This window comes from Phoenix dactylifera, unplaced genomic scaffold (assembly GCF_009389715.1).
Source record: "Phoenix dactylifera cultivar Barhee BC4 unplaced genomic scaffold, palm_55x_up_171113_PBpolish2nd_filt_p 000333F, whole genome shotgun sequence".
NCBI lineage: Eukaryota > Viridiplantae > Streptophyta > Magnoliopsida > Arecales > Arecaceae > Phoenix > Phoenix dactylifera.
In genome coordinates, this window is record NW_024067796.1 from 21,657 (window position 1) to 30,242 (window position 8,586).

Consider the following 8,586-nt stretch of genomic DNA (forward strand, 5'->3'; position numbering starts at 1 on the left):
CAGCATTAAGACTCATTGTATTGAATTGCATACTTGGGCAAACTTAGACTAATCTTTTATTGAGTCCGCTGCTTAATAGTTGATTAGATTAGAATCATACTCTTACTAAGGTTAAATTCCACTATGCATTCATACAACTTAGCTTAATTAACTCTAAAAGATTAGAAGTAGTTGAAAAGTTTTTAAAAGACCCAATTCACCCCCCCTCTTGGGTTGTCACCTTGGGCAACAATACTGATCAGATGCAAAAATTTATATCCATGTTTGTTTTAAAATAGATACATATACATATAGGATATAAGTTAATTTAACTTTGTGACCATAAAATCAAATATATCACTGAATATAAGGTAAATTAATTCAGTAACATGTTAATAGGGTCATTTATTTTTCTTAAAAGGTTATGAGTACTATATAAGATTAAATAAGATTACAAACAGAATCAGATACTCAGATACGGATTGGATAGTTATTTATCCACATCCATATCCATATCCATTTTTTTTTTTAATGGATATAGATATAGGTATGGGTATGGTTCGCCATATCGGTCCGAACTGAACGGTACGAATGTACCATACCGGTTCGGTACCATACTTGGTATGGATGGCATACTACATTTGGTATGCCAAAAAAATTCCGTACCATACCGTATCGACACATTGCTTATGCGGCACCGGTAACGGGCCCAATACTGAGACGACGAACCTTGATTACGAGTATTAGAGGATGTTCAGATTTGTATCCGTATTTGGATACAAAATGGATTTGGATGGATATTATCTAGTCCACTTTCACCCCTTCTATGGATCCTACCATGGTACCCAAAAAAGCTCCTTGCCATATGAAACAAAATGGGTTGTTTTGGCAAAATCCCCTATTTGGCTAGGACTGGAACTCTGATTGGTAGCAATACTCAGTTTGTAAAGAGGCTGTGATGACTGCCAGTGCAAGATGCGCGTGAAAGGCATTTTTCTTTGACAGAGAGAGAGAGAGAGAGAGAGAGAGAGAGAGAGAGAGAGATTACTTCTGAGATGTTAAAGCATTTCTATTCTTCTTGTTGTAGCGGCATGGCAAGCCAGGATGGTCTGCGACTCCACAGGCAACCGCTTGCAGCTGCCTGGTACTTGAGGCGCAGATGACCTTACAATGCCTTATTATAAATTGGCAGATCTGAGTCTCCTCTTCCTCTTCTCCTTCTTGACTTTGTTAAATCTCTACTTCAATACCATTTTTGAGTTCTTAAAATTACTTTGTTCTATTTATTTTTCACTTTGTTGCCTATGAAAGACTTGGTTTGCTCCTGAAGTGCCTTAAGAATCCAAGTGATATGGTGATGGATGAAAGGTTGGTTTGGAAAATATTTTGAATTATAAGAAACTAAGATTCTGAAAATTTCCTGAAAAAAAAAAATGCTAAAGGTCATCAGTACTGTCACCACTCAGTTCTGAGACTCCTATATGGTAATCAGGATTGGTGCAATACCCAGGGTTAGGCAATGAGAGGCAGGGTTGGGATGTGGTTTCAGTATTCAGGATTGTTGCCTATGAAAGACTTGGTTTATTCCCTAGGACCCTCATGGTCCCATATGTAGTGGTGGATGAATAATTAGCACAAATATTGCATTATATGTAGTGGTGGATGAATAATTAGCACAAATATTGCATTATAAGCAGCTCATGTTCTGGAAACCCTAGTACTTATTTGTTCCATTTGGGTTGATAGGCATTCAGGGATTTGCTTGCTTGATGATAGGGATATATGGCATTCTTGTTTTCTAGCCATATCTTGAAAAAGTTTTCATCTAGAGTTGTTTGTGTAGCTTTAAAACCTGTGCATTTTATGATTGCAAGTCATTTCAAAGGGTGCACTGAGGCTTGACCAAGGCTGGTGAATGGGCATGTAAAACTATCATGTTGGTACTGAGTACTGTTGCTTGCCACTTCTATTCTGCGAATAATTGATACAAAATACATATGGTAGTTGTGTCCTATCTATTCTGTTTTTGTTTCATCAGATTCTATTTCCTTCATAGTAACAATATTCTTTGAATAATTTGAAAATTATTCAGTTACTTTCTTTCATCGACCTAGTGACAGTCACAAGTTCTTTGCCTGAAATGAATTTGGTTAGAGGTAGACATTCAGAGTTAGGGAAAAATTCAGCAAATTCATCAAGAGTTTTGAAATAGTTTGGATCACAAAAATATCAAGAATGACATAACAACAGAATGAATATAAGCTCTTTAAAATAAAAATGGCCGTTTCGGTGCATAAGGCTCTGTCACTGCAGGGCCTAGGAAGGGTTAGATGTACAACAGCCTTAACCTCATGTGTAGAGAGGCTGTTTCATATTTCAAACTGGTGACACCCAGGTGACAATGGAGTAACCACATCGGTGCGCCAAGGCCTGCCCTCTTTTAAAATATTTATATATTTATTTACTCAAAAGTATACAAAAAAGTGGCTATAGCAAAACAACTCAATGGGCAGCATTTAATGGTATCAACAGTTTTGTAACACAGAGTTCTTAAATTAATATTTAGTAACTTGTCAATAACTTGTAAACTTTGCATACAATTCCATGGATAAGTCAATAGTTTTGAATTCAGGTGCAGAGAAATTTTGAAGAATCATTTAGTTGATGGGAAAAATCAAAGAATAATTCACAAATTTTTCAATTATTTGGAGAATATTGTCACTGTGCTTAGGGTGTGTTTTGCGTCTGCTTTAGAAGAAGAGAAGCTAGAAGATAAATTTTTCTAACTTTTCTAAAAAGAACCTTTTTAACTTTTTCTTCTTGTAGAAGCACTTTTTAGATAATGTTGTCAAACACTTATTTTTGAAGTGCTTTTTTTGCTTTAAAAGTCATAAAAACACTTTTCTAAGCAATACCAAACACACCCTTAGTGATTTTGTAACTGTTCTCTAAATGCAAGGAGGTGATCATGGCTAACCCTCATCTCTCAACTCCTCTATGTGTCTAATGATTGGAACAGCAATCTGGATGGTCTGTTGTTCCATGGGCAATTGATGCCATCATTAGATGGATAGATGGTGGGAGGAGAGGGGAGGGGAATCTCCCAGTTTGGTATGGGATGATTTATCTGAACCTCTGGTGGCAATTCGTGGCCCTTCTTCTCGAAGTGCATTCTGACATGCTCAATGCTGGTGTTCTATCAAAAGGAACAGTTTGATTTGCTCTCCAGAAGTAACCAGGATTCATATATGCCAGATCTTTTTGATGAACTGTCCAGGGCAATTTTGGCATTTTGGCACTTTGAGCCTCAGGGAGATATGTAAATGGTATTCTGCAGTTTATGTTGAGGGTTTTGGGGGGGTTCAGTAGGTAAGAAGGCTGCCTTCTCTCCTAAACTCGTGATTCTTTTATTGTTAATCAAACTTTCTTGTCCTCTTGTTTTTTGCAGGAGCAGCATAATTGAGATGAAATTCATGGAATCTGGGTCTGATCTAGCTTAGCTTTGAATTTAATTTCAAGCCTGAAATACAGGATGAAGCTTGTTTGTTTTCTAATTCTGGTTGGGCTTTGTTGAGTCTAATTACTTGTGGAGATGAGCAAAAGCATCTTTCCAGTGGCATGTCACCCTTAAATCAGGCTGACTGTAATCAAGCTTAATTCATTTGAATATCCAGTCCTAGTTCTCAGCCCTCCCCCGATTTCTCAGGTGCGTTTCACGTGTCATGCCTGCATATCAACTACAGAGACAGGACATAAGAAGTTTTTGGCTGATCTTCACCCCAAAGCAAACGTTGGGGCTTCTGATAGAGCTTGGTTACTTGAAGGTTTTGTCCTCTCTTAATTCTATTATTCTTTGATCTTTAAAATTGATGGGTTTTGATTATTTGGGAATGCCTGGGAGAGCATATTATCATCCTGGTTAAAGTGATCTCTCTCTCTCTCTCTCTCTCTCTCTCTCTCTCTCTCTCTCTTCCTTCTTTATCTTCATGTATTAGTGATGATAATCTGAGTAGCTGTTAGGCGGTGAACCCTCTCCCCCCTATTGTCGGTGGTTTTGAGGGTGCAAGCCTAAGTTCTATAGGATTGTTTATCTGGGTTGATGTTTAGTATCTTGCTTTCTTGTTCTGTCTATATGGAGTCTCTGGTGATTTCCAATGCAAAATGTGCTTCAAGTTCTACATCACTCTGCAGCCTAACAGTCACTCAGGTTATCATCACGAGCACATGAAGATAAAGAAGGCGAAGAGAGAGAGAGAGAGAGAGAGAGAGAGATCACTTTAACAAGGATGATAATATGCTCTCCCAGGCATTCCCAAATAATCAAAACCCAGCAATTTTAAAGATAAAAGAATAATAGAACTAAGAGAGGACATCTTCATAGTAACAAGGATGATAATACGCTCTGCACCTTCATAGTAACCAAGGTTGGATGGACTGCTGCTGCAGGCACCTGCTGACAGCTGCTTGTCAAGGTGCAGAGGAAATCAAAGCGCAGATATGAGACTCCTCTTCCCCTCCCCCTTCTTTACCCTTTTTTCTTTAGGCATGTTTTTGAAGCTGGTTTTCTGTTTTTTTGCTCTTTTCTTTTCCAGTTTGCCCCCCCTGTTAAGGCCCTCTTTGTTTCTGAGGCCTCCAAGAACCTAAATAATATAGTGGTGAATGAAAGGTCAGGGAAAACACATTACATTAATGAGCAGATATGTTCTGGAAACTCAACACTTATTTATCCCATTAGGGTTGGCAGATATTTGGGGATTGCTGGTATGATAGTGCATGTTGCATTCGTATTTTCAGCCATTTCTTGTAACAGTTGGTTATGAAGCTCTCTACTTTTCCCAGTATTGTTAACCTTTTATGTGGTTCATGGTTGCAGTTCATTTTAAAGTGCCTGGAGGCTTCACCTAGTCTGGTGGATATGTACAAAAATTTGTGGTCTTTGTATGAAAACTGTAAGCAGTGCCCTTCTACCGTCCAAAGTTGGTGAGACCAGCCTACCTTTGGTTCTACCTTTCTTCTGCTGTTACTTAGTATACTTCTACTTGCATGAAGTAGCACTATTATCCAATATATTTTTTTTAATTATTTAATTCTTTCACTTGCCTAGTGATTCTGTAAATTATTCTTGAACTTGTGGAAGTTAAAAACCCCATCTTTCCTCTCCTTTGCATATCTGCTACAATGTTGGCAGTGCAATCTGGACAGTCTGCGCTGTGAGGAAACTAGATTGCGGCCATCCTTAATTGGATAAATGGTGGGAGAGGGAAGGGAACTTCTGGTATAACAGATGCAGTGATCATCTGAGCCATCAACCTGTCTGCCTTTCCCCTTCTCCAAGTGCATCATGTGGGTCCGATGCTAATTAATTAACTGGATGAAAATAAAATATTTATTTGCAGAATAAATCAGAAAAGTTGGAATGTGGGACACTCAATTAAACTGTCCATGGCAAGTTTGGCAATTTGATATTTAGGCCTTTTGGAGGTCTAGCATCGGTTTTCTCCAACTTACAGCAAGTCTTGCTGGAGGAATTGGTATGCTGGGTTGGCCCCTATCCTCGTACTTTCTGCACATGATCATGCTTGAGATGTTTCTATGACTGGATGGACTTGGTCAAGCCTAATTTCAATTAGATCCAGACACAAGCGTAATTTGAAATTGCTTGATACCCTGAATCTGAACCTGACTCAAATTAAGCTTCAGTAAAGTTTAAGCAAATGTTGATTTGAGCTTGAAGCTCAAAGCCTCATTTAAACAGATAAAAGCCAAGATATACTAAGACCATACTTAAACAAGCTAGCGTTTTAACTTTTGCACCTTTACCATTAGTTAAACTTTAGTTTTAGCTGCTTGATTGAGTTTAGTGTCTATATATGGCTCCTTTGTTTACATTAATTTAGTATACTTAAATGGTTTCAAGCCTGATTGAGCCATGATCTGCAGAGACTTGGTTCAAATTTAGCAATTTTTCTTACCATTGCTTTCTATTTTTGGCTCCAGTCATGGCAAGGAATGCACCTTGCTGTGGAGCTCTTGTTTTCTTTTATGTATGTGTGGAGACATTTTGTGTTGCTGAAGCATTTGTTTTCTTCTATTACTAATGGCAGGTTAAGCTTGGAGGGTCCTCCAATCTGCAGGCAGTAGTTTTCCTCTGCGTGCGGATATGGTGCAGAGGATGTCACAGTGCTTTCTTATTATAATCAGCTTCCTCAGCTACTTTATTTTGTCAAATTTCTGCTTTTAGATTTTGTCTGAAAGTTTTTTCTATTTTTTTAAGATATTCTTTTCTTTGGCTTGTTTTCTTCTTGAGGTTGCTCGAGCCCATCTAATCTAGTGATGGATGATGGATTATGGGTGACATAGTTTGCACCAATAGCTGATAGGTTTAGGAAAAAATCAAACTCTGGCTGGTAGAGATTTGGGGATTCCTTCGATTATTATAAGGGATATGTGGAAACCAATTCATTCCTTTTATACTCTTCTTACATATTTAACTTTATGATACTTCTTTCAACAATTTTAAGCCACTAAGCAGGTGGTGGACAAGTACCTATTGGCATTTTTTTCTTTTGGTTCAGCCCTCTACTTTCCTAATGTGGTGATGCTAATCTTTCTCTTTATTGCTATTTTTTTTTTTTAAATTCTGCTGCTGCTTCATCTACTTCTATATCAGGCATGGTAATAATATTCTCTGAAGCTGAATTATTGAACAGTTTTCAATCTTATTTTTTTATTCAAGTACCGGGGAATTATAAATAAATGATGCTATTTAATGCTGTAAGTGGTACTGATGGTGTGGTTAGTTGTTACTGTGGCTGCGTTTACGATTTTTTATGTAAATAAATATTTAAATATGTTAATAATATTTTGCTATTGTCTTTATTAATTATCAGTTTTGTTATCTACACCATATTTGAGCTTTTGGCAAATGCCTCAACTTTTGCCCCATTTTGAATTGTTTTGGATCACCTAATTTATAATTGTTTTTTGTTACGATGATTTCCTCTTTGAGCAATGCCGTCCTAATAATCTAGGACCTCACCTAAAAATGCTAGTTGAAATGTATTGCTTGAGTTATTTGGCTTTATGTAAGTATCCAAGATCTCTCCAGTGATTAACTGATATAGAACTCAATACGCATGCATAGATCCTGACAAGCTCCTTCCATTTTAAGTCATGATGTTACGTCATCTAAATCTAATCAAATCCAGTCACAAGCACCATGATCAGACATAATTAGCTCCAATGGATTGGTGTTGTAGTCCATTGGCTGGCTTAACTTAGCACGGGTCCGGTCCATTGATCGGCTTGGAGGGTAGATTGACCTAGCCTTTGGCTCGTGGTTTGATGCCAGAGCGAGGCTTGAAGACCATCAAGGTAGACCCCTGTTCAAGATGGTGATGGACTCCATCTCTCTCTAACTTTGGCGATGCTGTTTTTTCCATCCTATGCCGATGTATCATGGGGCCCGTTGGTGGGGTCTTGTCCAAGTATAGTGGAGGAGAATGGTGACAATCTAGAGGCATGGGTGGCGTGAATGGGCGTGCTACTAGTATTAGATTAGCCAGAAAGTGAATGAAGGAAGGAGAGAGTAGTATAAAGGTGCCTTGACTTTTAAGAATTTTTGCCACCGTCACCACCATTCCATCGATAAAGGATGTAGTGTGGGTAATGGTATAGAGGTGTAGCATTGAGCTATAGTAGAAGAGTGTGGCAATGCGATATGAGAGAAATATAAGTTATTCCTATTCGTAGGGTAAAGATAGAGTAAAGTTAAAATAAGATAAAGAATTTTTGATAAAGTATAATTTTTACTTATTTATACTAACAGATAATAACTACATATTTTAACAGTTGCTCTCCTATCTAACCTTCACTCTTGGTTGTTTTGGTAACTATCGTTAATTAACCTTTACCATGTCGTTAGCATGGTTGCTCTGCAACCGGTAGGACGATAATCTTATCCTTTCGGTCCAATATATAGTTCTGTTTTCGAGATTATTTTTGAGATCAAGATTTGCCGTATCAGAACCGGACCTCATACTGATGCCACACTAGCATAGTGTCGGTACGGTACGGAGATTTTTTGGTGCACTGAGGGTTGATATGCCATCGGTACCGAATCAAGACGGTACCGTACGGCATACCATGCTTGAGATTGCTTCAATCATTTCAATTTATTTCTGCGTATTTTAATTGATCTTGGCTAAATTCTATGTTTCAGCAAGCTTTTGACTTAATTCTTCTCTGATCTGTATCTCTATAGGTAAAATTTGTCGTGGTCGAACTCTCTCCAATTCAACAAGGGTCATGTCTCACGTGATTTGATTTTATCAGACCTAATTCATGTGGTGCTTCTTTCAGCCACCAGCTAGATTGTTTAAGATGGGTTGTAAACATTGTCTTCCACATTTTGTTGGCTGATGATCAAGAGGTTGCCAAGATATCTATCATCATCCTCTTGGTATTAGTAGAATCCTAATTCCAATTCATTATTTGATTATTATTCCCCTTTTACCAAAGCATCGCTTCGGTAATCTACTCATATCTTTTCTATTTCCTTTCTAATCCTTTGGCCATGTTCTTTCATGTAATACTCCTATGTATCGA

At 37.8% G+C, this 8,586-nt stretch overlaps 1 long non-coding RNA gene across 4 annotated transcripts; it reads left to right on the forward strand.

Moving 5' to 3' along the window:
- The first annotated feature begins 218 nt into the window (after nt 1-218).
- Nucleotides 219-6,525, forward strand: LOC103722523. Of its 4 annotated transcripts, none has more exons than XR_005507996.1 (3): nt 219-4,740; nt 4,853-4,959; nt 6,084-6,525. It is a non-coding gene; the product is annotated as an uncharacterized LOC103722523 (long non-coding RNA). The 4 variants fall into 4 exon arrangements; XR_005507998.1 differs by having other exon boundaries at nt 219-3,685; nt 4,426-4,959; XR_005507997.1 differs by having other exon boundaries at nt 219-3,348; nt 3,428-4,959.
- The last annotated feature ends 2,061 nt before the right edge of the window (nt 6,526-8,586 follow it).